This window comes from Triticum urartu, chromosome 7 (assembly GCF_003073215.2).
Source record: "Triticum urartu cultivar G1812 chromosome 7, Tu2.1, whole genome shotgun sequence".
Lineage (NCBI taxonomy): Eukaryota > Viridiplantae > Streptophyta > Magnoliopsida > Poales > Poaceae > Triticum > Triticum urartu.
In genome coordinates, this window is record NC_053028.1 from 472,853,093 (window position 1) to 472,864,977 (window position 11,885).

An 11,885-nucleotide genomic window follows, 5' to 3' on the forward strand; every position below is an offset into this window, starting at 1 on the left:
TGGTCCACCCGAATGGGATGATGAGGCCATGGGTTCCGTGGTGTGGGTACAGTGTGCTACCTCTGAAGAGTGTATAAAGTCTATCGATAGCAACAGTTTGTAGTAGGTCCCATTATCAGGTCTTGGTCGAAACGGAGGATAAACCGAAATAATTAAGTTGGTAAATAAATATGTGATAACAAAAATATGGTGACTTGGACTATGAGATAGTCATGAGGAGTCACGACGATATTTTATTATGATCATGAGACGAGGTCTCGGTGAGTGTTGGAGACCATGTGTTGGTCATGGTTGTGATCGCCGGAAAGATCAATGTTCGGTTGCGAGGCAACCCGTTGATAAGAGAGTCCGAGGGACTCAGTGTACAAGTTTGGTTAAATTGCATGAGTAATATATCATTATTTGCATTTAAAGAACCATGATAGAATGGAAGATGATTGCATAAAGTTAATATGCTATGTCTGCATTGGATATTATTGGTAGTTTATTTTCAGCATAATTTCATGATACTATGCCATGCTTTGATTGATACGTTAATTTATGCCATGATTGAGCTAATATGATATGTTTTACCTTTGCCATGTTAGAAGCATGATCTGATATGCCATGTTATTGCCATGTTAGCAGATGCTATGATTTTGGTCATGCTTAGTTGATCTTTATCATGCCATGTTTAGTAATTAATATGAGATAGGATGTTGCATGCACTCGGTTCTTGCTTTGTCTTCTGCTTGTTTGGATGCTATGTATTTGGTTGTCTTGCAAGTACATTCAATGTACTGACCTGGCGTGTCATGCCAGCTTTGTAGGTCGTACTCAAATTGTTCGCTTGATCCGTCGTGCTAGGCCGTAACCTTGCCAGTCCTGTGAGTTGTGGAGCCCAACCAGAGTTGTTATGCTACCAAACCAAGACTTCCGCCGCCATTCAATCAGACTTTCGCTGTCGTTTAGTAGCCTTAGGGCTATGCCAGATAATTGTATTCATCAATGATGTAATCTCATATACATGTATTTGATGAATGTTCTTGTACCTGGAATGCTGTATTATGGACCTGTCGTGTGTCAAATGTTATCCTGGGCTGACAAATGAAGGCCCCCTGCTCCATGCGGATCAGGGTGCCACACCTAGGAATGGGACGATGCGGAGCCGGGGAAGACACGGCAGTGGAAGCCCGCACGGAGAGGAGTACGAGGGTTCACTGGTTCGGCTACGGTGTGAGGCTGCCGTCGCCGCAGGGCCTGACCGGCGGTGGGAATAGTAGGGGTGGTGAGGCCTCCACGGCAGCACAGCTGGCCACGGGAGGCAGGAGCATGCGGCACGACCGACGCTGCTTTGGGCGGCTGGAGCAACAAGACCAGAGGTTGAAGAAGCACTACGGCCGTTGGATGGACATCGTACGGTCACTGGAGCTAGAATCGTTCATATTGACTAAGTTGACAAAGCACTCCGTCCCCGTCAACTTAGTAGGCCCACAAGTCAGCCTCCCACCAAGGTGGGTCCCAACCAATAGGGAGGTATTCATTTTTTTGTGCGTAATAAGGAGGCACTTCCGGTGGGTCCGAGCTGATAGCGGGGGGGCCGTTTTTTCACGCAATACTGTGGCCCGTCCGATGGGTCCCAGCAGTCAGGGGGTAAATGTTTTTTTCGCGAAATACGATGGCCCGTCCGGTGGGTCCCTGCTGTCAGGTGGAGGAATCATTATTTTCCGCGTAATAAGGAGGCACTTCCTTGCTGCCGTCATGGACCCAGCTGTCAGCCTCTCCACGCACAGTCCACGTCCGATGGAAGCCGTTCCTTGACCATGTTGACCATGCCGCGCCGAGAGCACCAGGGCGGTGGACGACGGCGAGGCCTAGGAAGGGGACGACGCTGAGCCGGGGAAGACGCGGTAGTGGAAGCCCGCGCGGAGAGGAGTACGAGGGTTCACTGGTTCGGCTGCGGTGTGAGGCTGCCGTCGCTGCGGAATAACAGGGGGTGTGGGTGAGTAGAGGGATGGCCTGGCCAGCGGTGGGAGTAGTAGGGGCGGTGAGGCCTCCGCGGCATCATAGTCAGCCACCGGAGGCAGGATCACGGGACACGACCGGCGCTGCTTTGGGCGGCTGGAGCAAGAAGACCAGAGGTTGAAGAAGCACTACGGCCGTTGGATGGACATCGTACGGTCACTGCAGCTAGAATCGTTCATATTGACTAAGTTGACAAAGCCCTTGGTACGCGTCAACTTAGTAGGCCCACAGGTCAGCTTCCGAAACGGTGCGCCCCAGATGTCAGGGGGAGGAATCATTTTTTGGGCGGGTGAAGCTAGAATATCTGAGATTGAAGAAGAAGCACGGCATCCGTTGGATGGACATCCAATGGCCACTGCTGCTAGAACCATGTGTTGACTATTACGCCAGCTGGCGAAAGGGGGATGTGCTGCAAGGCGATTAAGTTGGGTAACGCCAGGGTTTTCCCAGTCACGACGTTGTAAAACGACGGCCAGTGAATTGTAATACGACTCACTATAGGGCGAATTCTAATGGAATTTACTACAGCCCATTTACAGTTTGTTAAAAGTACAACCCATTTTCTAGCTAGGACAACGATTAATAATTTCAACCAACCGTTCAAGATAGAACTCAATAAAATTTCTCACATTTTGATGGGATCCGAAATATTTTTATCCCAAAATTTCTAGTCAGATTAAATATAAATTTGTATTACGTAAAAATCTAATGAAACATTGCACGCGCAACAATTAAAAATTAAGATTTTCAAAATCCATAAATAATATTTTATAAACTAATTCCGTGCTTGGTGCATTTTTTATAGTTACTGCCCAGTTTTTATAATTACATCCCATTTATTATTTTTTAAAGCCCATTTTCCTATTAAGCCTAATGCATCCCTCCTAGGAAAGATTTGCAGCCCAGCGGGGTGGAGAATAACAAGTTGACCTTGCCTGGGTATTCCTCAAAAAAATATATAGTTGGGCTAGCCATTTTCATCTTGAAAAAAATTAATATCCGGGCTGGATATCTGTCCTGGGCTAGACGGTCCAAAGCCCGCCCAGTTAATACCCTGCTCTCCTCTGAACAACAATGAAAACATCGCCAAGAAAAACTCTGCAGTGCTCACGCCTCAAAAACACAAATGCTGCTCGAGCTGCTTGGTCCCAGCTATCGGCCTTACCATGTGCAATTCTCTCGTTTATTGACTACATAGGTTGACAATGGTGTGGGACCGTGATGTCAAAACCAGGAGGAAGAAAAAAAATAGTTGTACATAATAAGAAGGCACTTGCGTACGTACGGCTATGGCCCTAGTGGGTCCCTACTGTCAACCAGTCAAAATAAAGTCATCTCCTGAATCCTCATGTTCATTGGCCATGTTAACAATGCTTGGCGCCACGGCGAGCGCAACAACTCGAAGAACGACGGAGAGGGCCTCGCGGGCCCTACGTAAGGTCTGATACAGCGCCCGCTGCTCATTCAGGAAGCCAGGATCATCGGACACCTATGAGCACCTTTGAGAGACTGAGACGACATGAAACGGTAAGGCCGCGCTTGGGAGCTCTGGTTTATTTCACAACTGTATTAAGATACAAGTGTAATTTACTCGTCATCGGAAACAACGCGTAAAGTACAGGCGTAATGAAACTAAGGGCCCGAGGTCTATAAGTAAAACCGGCAGGTTACGCATGTAATTTGAGAGACCGGTGTATATTTTACTAGTCGAAATCGACCAACCAAGCACTTCGCCTGAGACCATCTGCTTTTATTTACAAGCGTCAGTTTTACAAGCAGTTTTGGTTGGAAAACGACGATCCAATCACGGCCTAAGATGATGAGTTGGTCGGAAGATCATATGGTTTCACGTCTAACCAACCCGACTTGTCGTATAGGCTATGAATGAAACATAAGACGATGGACTTCTTAAGCACGGAAACAACAGAAGAGGATGATCTTCCTAACAAGCAAATCACTGGCATTAGATCGACTGCAAAACAATACGAAGCATTATTCTTAGGAGGCACGGTGAACAGCTCATGATGCCGCATGCCACAACATTCCAAGCTCAACTTTGCAATCAAACACAAGGCCTGCATTACATAGACAATATTCAGAACAAACTCTTAAAATATCTTACATAAGTCAACATTCATGTGACTATGCATCTCAGCAAAGTAAATATTTACTTCTGAACTGAAGACAGGAAAAATGATCGACGTTGCTCACAGCAAAGGGCGTCCCACTCAAAAATATCAAATGCATGTCTTCTGGCTAACATCAATCAGCAAAAATTGACAAGGTTTTCCAATTCCAATATATTAAACTAATGTCAACTTTGACAAGCTTTTCCCATTCAAAATATCTAATGCCTATGATTGTGGAACGGGCAGGGTTTGTCATCAGTTTGTCATCTGATAGTCCGGTGGCTCAAGGTGACGACGAATGATTAGAGAACCATTCGATGTATTGTGCATGATGAAGTATTATTATGGAGGACACGAACCATCTGAACATTTTGTGCAGTTCCACTAAAATCAAGCTGAGCATCCCTGTGGATTTCATATTTATATGCTGCCATAAAACAAAGACACATCAGCACACACATGAATATTGGCCCCAGTGTCAACCCACCAATCAGTGGACTAACAAACTGAAAGTACAGTAAACATATTACCATACCCAGATGCCTCATTATTGTTGCTTAGAGTGACATTGACAGACTTGGAGTCCTGTCTTGGCTTCTTGGTACTTGTTTGGGCACTTGTTTGCCCAGTGTTCCTCCGAACCACAAGTAAAGCAGCCATCTCTGCAGACTAGTCATGTCACCAGCGTCTACTAATACTCTGTAAAGCTTCTCGATCATTCCTTGTGTAATGTAGCACAAACAGTGACTGCTTCTTTCTGCAAAGTGATAAGACCAACTGGACCCACTAACGCAGCAGTTTGCCTTAGACACATTGGCTCCTTTTGTGCAGTTCAAGTAAAATCAAAGTCAGAATAAAAACCGAGCTTTAATTTTGATATCCTTGTAAGCAACAAAAGGTATAAGGGAAACAATTACTGAGAAATAACGGTTGATGACTTGTACTCCCAGAAGAAAAACATCTACTAATCTACCTTATCTTAATGAGAAACAAAGTAGGAGAGTAGCAATTCTCAATCAGTGTGATTCATTCATATTAACTGAGACATTATCTTAACAATGCTTTGTTTCAACATGTATAAAGAACGACAAAGCAGAAAAGTATCATTCCTAAAACAATGCGACTGATTCATTTTAACAGAGACATTATCTTAACAATACCTTGGTTAAACATGTAGAAAGAACTAAAAAGCAGGATAGTACCATTTGTAGAACACTGTAACTGATATATAATAACAGACACATTATCTGAACAATACATTTCTTAAGCATGTACTCCGGCCGATCCCTAATAGAAATGGTACTCCCACTGATCCCTAACAAGTGTTGCAGTTTTGAACTAAGATTCAGTAGTTAATTCTGAGGAAAGTAGGTACTGACCTTTCAAGACCAAGATTTGAAACAATGCCTGAGGTGGATATAAAAGAGATCTCAACACATATATGGAAATCCGGTCTCATTTTGTGCAGTTCCACAAAAATTAAGCGAAGCAAAATGTCGCAATAGAAACAAGTTGAATAGATATCCTTGTTTTAACAGAGGCAAAAAAGGAATCAATTACTGGTCAATAAAGGAGGATGAAACATGCGGCCACAAAAATGGTAATCCCGCCAATCCCTAACAAGTGTTGCAGTTTTGAAATAAGATTCAGTAGTTAATTCTGAGAGTGGCATTGCTTAATTTTACTAGCGGCATTAGATTAACAAAAAGCATAAATAGTTCTAGGGGATAGTGGGCGCAACAACAACATGTGCTTCCATCTACTTATAAAGGGGGTGATGCAGAGTTTGTTGTAACAAAGCAACAAGCATAATGTCTAGGTTGGTCCCATTTTTGTTCACTACTTAATGGGAAAAGACAGCAATACAATAGCTTCAATTCAACATTTTTTTAAAACAGTACCAATACAAGTAGCACAGCATCTCAAAACACACTGCACAATCATGTGGATGAAGGCAAGTACTAACCTGTCATGACGCACACAACAACAACCCCCCTATAACAACAAATAGCTTGCAACGAAAAATAAGATGTGTTGCAAATAGCCCCAGGTATCCCACCTCTCCCACGTTTTTTTATTTGACCTCTCCCACGTCTTTAGAGAAGATTCTCCCTTGATCTCTAGTCTTCTCCCGCCCGTAACAAAATCTTCCCAAAATTTCTACCGTGAGAAACCCTAAAGCAATCCCTCACTCCATATTCCATAAGCGGTGGCGGTGCCTTCCCCTCCGAGGCTCCGAATCTCCACCTAGCTCTGCATCTCTGCTTCCATATTTTCTTGCGCCGCCCCTTTTCAGATCTATTTGGTGTCAATCATCCTTCTCTGTGCTCACCATACCAATCCATATGGTTGCCCCTCGTCGGATTGGAATTTGGATCTTGTGTCAATAGTGCAGGGGAGGGATTAGTGGATCCTCGATGGACAGCCGATGAGATCCAAATGAACGTCCTCTGCACCTGCCCCTTCCACACGGAGATCATCTTCAGGCATGGAAGGTACATACACATCGGAGGATTCAGAAGTACAAACATGTGCTACCTGCTAATAACTTTGGTTCCTTAATTACTATTGATTTCGTTGGAAGTCTTTCCCATCCCACATGTGTTTCCAAGGATCTTCTAAGGCCATGAGGCCTATGGGTAAGTTCCTCAGGTTCTGCTGCCGATGAGTACGTGAAGGTAGCCGGGTACAACGATGAAGGTAAGAGATTTAGGGCCAGTTTGGATGGCGTCCTCGTCCGTTCGCGCCTGGCCTGTACCATGCCTGAAAACTGCCTGTACCATGTTTGGTTGGAGTCCACGGGAGCAGAAGCTAGCCTGGCCTGGTGACCACAAAATCTTGATTAGTCTGGCCCATGACCCAGGCTACTTGATTAGCCTGGCTCAGGCACAAGGAACCGGTCGCCTGGAGGCAGCCTGGCTACAAGTAGTACATTATTCAGCGGGGTTCTTTTGTGAGTTAGCTCTGAACTGTAATGCTTTTTCCAGTAAACTTTTTTTAGGCGAGGTATGCAACCAAACAGCCCATGCCTGGCTAGGCATAAAATTTCCAGTTCCCAAGTAATGTCCAGGCACCACTTTCTATCAGGCACGGAAGCTAGGACGCGTACCAAACAGGCTCTTAATGAACACACATACTCTGTCAATTTGGGCTGTGGTGCGTGCAGGGTGGTGAAGAGCTTGCCAGAGGGGTTCGTGGTTGGGGGACACACTAGCGCCCAAGTCCGTCGGTAGTGCGACTCGTGCAGTAGTAGAGCGTTGGAGTGGAACAATGCCTGCTCTGTGCTGCCATTGCTCGTCGGCCCCAGGATGCTCCGCGACCGCACTACCCAGTTCAGGGACAGCCAAGGGGCGCTGCTCCTCGTCGTGTATGTGTCTCTCTACGTGATTGTGTTTCTTATATTTCTATTGATTTATGTATATTTTTTAGCAAAACTTGGCCATATTCCCTACACTATGCTGACGATGCAGAAGTTTGAAACACTACTAGGTGTAGTTCAGGTATTAGTTTTGTACTGATATATAGTTGTTTAACCAAGGAGGAAGAATTATTAGATACCTTTACAAGTACTAGAAGTATCAAGATGACAAACCACCCGGATGTTCCCTTTCTTACATCTCCCATCTCATTTAGAAATATACTAGAAACTGACTATAGAATCTTCAACTTTGGAGTAAGCATGGAAACGACACCAATTACTATTGAAATAGTAGCTTGCCAATTACTCCCTCCGTTCCTAAATATAAGTCTTTGTAGAGATTTCACTATGGACTACATATGGAGCAAAATGAGTGAATCTACACTTTAAAATGCATCTACATACATCCGTATGTGGTCCATGCTGAAATCTCTACAAAGACTTATATTTAGGAACGGAGGGAGTACAACCGTAATCATAAAGTTAAATATTGAGCCATCTCCCCTTAGGAAAGCTTTTTGTTTATCATATATATTGGTAATACCAACGTGCATCAAATTCTCTGTATTCCAGATTAAGAAAGTTCATACTCAGGAAACCATTTAGGCTGGAGACCTTTGTTTTAGTAATGATGTTCTGATGAACGACAGCTGATCTACTACATGATTGTAACTGCAGAATTTAATATTTAGTTCTTCGATCCACCAAGAGTATTGTCTTATAGATGGGACAATTTGTCTAGAGTATTTTTTTATCTTAGTATATGTATATTTGAAATATTGGTTACTGGTCTGCTAAGTTACCAATCCATATTTTGAATATGCAGGTTACAAAAAAATTGATTTGTTCCAGACTTCCAGGTCAATGTTATTGGCACTGAACCTAGCTAACTACTAGTACGTAGCAAGCTAGTTTTGCTATGAGGTAATTCGTAATTGTTAGCTCTATATTGCATCAACGATTCTTCCATGGTTCAAAGGAAATCGGATTATTAATAGCTCAATATTGCAAATTCTTTTTTTGTCCTTATTTGTACAAGAGAACACTTCTGGGGGTACCCTAACTTTTTTATCTGTGGACAACATAATGATAGCTAAGCTGCACTCTTGTAAAAGTATAAGATGGTAAGATTTTTAGCGTATGAACATGTAATATATTTTGCTCTAGCTTTTGAAATTCTTCCTTTTTTGACTTTCTCGTATGATAATATACTTAAACTTAAACTTATGATATTTAGTGACAGACTAACATAATGTGCGCACACATTTCCCATACAGTTTCACAAAATATTTTGCCCTACTATTTCTTTTTTGTATATCTTCCTATACTACTGCTAAATGTACAATTTATACATCCATCATCCTTTCTTGTCCATTGTTTCCGAATATATAGTGTATCTAAAAATGGGTAAGAGTCAGTGCATCATTAATTCTTAAATTTTTTAGTGCCAATTATTTTTCTCCTTAATGGTTCTTGTGTTTGCAACTCAACAAATAATATAGCTGTATATTTTAATAGGCTATAAATGTGTGTAATGATCAATCTATCTTCTTGGTTTATGTTAGTTTTTCTTTTTACAGTAATAACACAATGCACATAGTATTCCGTCATCCATTCAATATACAAGGTGGAAAAATGATGATGGTTTAGAACATGCGGTTCAATAGATGTAGCAGGATTATTTATGCATGGCCTTCACCTTTGTATGTTGCTCCTTCAAATTTTACTGCTGTAGCAATTTGATTATTTGTAATTTAAGTTACTTATCTCATTTCTTTGATGTTGTAGATAAACTGATATGCATGGCTCAGATGCTGATTGCAAGGTCGAGAATGAAGCTGCTACTAGATAGTTCCACATAATTTTTTAGATGTTTTTGCCAGATCAATGCTTCAAATAGTATATATTAAATAGAATAAGTAAGATGTTGATTGCAAGGTCGAGAACTGACTGCTGCTACTAGATAGCTCCACATATTGTAATCTTTGGCTCGTGTTCTTTGTAATGCAACAATCAATTTAATAAATGAGCCTTTCTGTTTGTTATATTGTGGTTCTCTATATGACTATACGAAATACCATTAATTTTTCATGCGAAGGACAGCTTCTAGGCATTGTAATCGCCGTGTATGTCCATTTGAAATCATTTTGTGAAGGGTTGCGACCAACGCATATGAAGTGTTGTTGCGCTGTAACTTTATACGTTGCAATTTTGCAACACTTATTCAGGTCGTTTACCAACGCATGTATATACATTGTTGTAGACCTTTGCAACGCCACCAACGGCAACGCATAACAATCCGTTGGTATATACGTTAGCAACGCTTATATGGGCCTACGACAACACATTGATGCGTTGCTAAAGGGGGGTTCATCTTGTAGTGAGATCACGTACGAATCTGCCAACACGAATAGGAAATCCAATCTCGTTTTGTGCATTTACTCTAAAATCAAGTAAAGTCGCCGGTGAGACATTTAAGTTTGCTATAGCAACAAGTTGAATAGATATCCCTGATTTAACAAAGGCAAAAAAGGAAACAATTACTGCAAATAAAGGAGGATGAAGCATGCGGCCACAAAAAGAAGCATCTACCTTATCTTGATGGAAAACAAAGTATAGGACAATAGCATTTCTAAAACGGTTGCATTGATTCATATTAATAGAAAAATTCTCTTAAAATAGTTCAGTAGTTAATTCTGAGAGTGGCATTGCTTAAAATACAATAGCTTCAATTTAACATTTATTTGAAACAGTACCAATACAAGTAGCACAACATCTCAAAACACACTGCATGATCATGTGGATGGGACATGGGACATGCCAGCACCATGTGCGTCCACACGTATAAATGGGTGATACAGAGTATGTAGCCAAGCAGCATATCTGCGTTGGTCCCATATTTGTTCTCTTTGAAACTTTTTCTGATGTGAGGGTAGCAAATCCAGTCCTGCACAAACTACCCAACACCCCAGTTTCTTTCCCTTTTCAACAAAGAGTTGGGTTCCTTAGAGATGTGTGTACTGGGTTACCCCATTTTTCCCTTTTCAACCAACAAAGCGGCTAGATAGCTAGTCTATACTACTTTCCCTCCCTCCTTTCCTCATTGGACCACGTCCTAGATTCATGCTCCACCCCACCGCACCCTTGTTTCCTCTTTGAACCAAGACCTAGATTCGACTACAGAATCAAAAAAGATCAGCATGCAACTAGACCAATGACGGTTTCAAAGAAACTTATACCTTAGGGTCGTCGGGATGTGGCAAGGCGTGCGGCGGGAGGTTGGATCTGCCCACACTACGTACGACAGCGAGGAAGAAGGGGTCGGTGGCCCTCCCGCACAGGAGCTGGGTGAAAGAGAAAAGCACAGCCAGCAGTGGATTGCAACCAAGGTGAACTGACAAAGGATATCATCGTTGTGGGTAACAAGCAAAGAGCACTGATAGAAGACAGCTTGTTTTTCATTGAAAATTGATCAGCTTCACCAGTCGACGTAGCCATGAGGCGCAACCATGAGCATCGACAGGTCACCGTGGTGATGCATCATCCATTTGGCATCAAGTTTGCGTGAGGCACCTATGAAGTTCGACAAATCCTCACTGTGGTCTGTTTCTTCTCAGTAGTCAAGCTCGAGGAAGGAAGAACCATGTGGCAGAGGACAGTGAGGCGAAACAACAATGGCCATCCAATTTTGTGCAGTTCCACTAAAATTGAGGAAGACATGCCCGGGTATGGAGATACGCATCTCTGTTTCCAAAAATATAAAAAAGGGATATAGTGTTGTTACTTTGTTTTACAAGATTAACAATGACATCTCAATTGTCAATAAGAATTATGAAAAGTACACCAACAAACATAAGCATCATGATTATCTTGATGGGAACTAAACCAGGATACCCGAGAAAAAAAAAGTATTTCTTCATTTAACCAGTGATAGTATTAGATTAGCAGCAGCAATAGGAGCATATGGACAATGACCGCACAACCACCATGTACTTTTTGTCGAAACAAGATGTATACCTCCACCGAGGCATAAATCAGGACAACTTTTCGAGCGGCATTTCCTCTATAATAGTAGGTGATGTTGGACCAGCCAACGAACCCTAGCTACTATACATGGGGAGCTGGGGAGTAGTCGCATAGAAGAAAACCCGCATGCAGCGACCTGGGGAGCTGGACCGATACAAGAAGTTATACCTCAGGTGGGCGAGATGTCGCTTAGGCGGGCGGGCGGGATCTGCCCACACGACGACAACGAAAAAGTGCACGGAGGACCTTCGTCCGCGCCAGCGCCGGCTCCGAGAGGACGGTGCGCATCGGCTTCCTCCATCGCTGAC

At 42.8% G+C, this 11,885-nt stretch overlaps 1 long non-coding RNA gene across 1 annotated transcript; it reads left to right on the forward strand.

The window, feature by feature from the left end:
• The first annotated feature begins 7,322 nt into the window (after window positions 1–7,322).
• Window positions 7,323–9,423, forward strand: LOC125522934. The gene is made up of 3 exons (XR_007290045.1): window positions 7,323–7,500; window positions 8,378–8,475; window positions 9,132–9,423. It is a non-coding gene; the product is annotated as an uncharacterized LOC125522934 (long non-coding RNA).
• The last annotated feature ends 2,462 nt before the right edge of the window (window positions 9,424–11,885 follow it).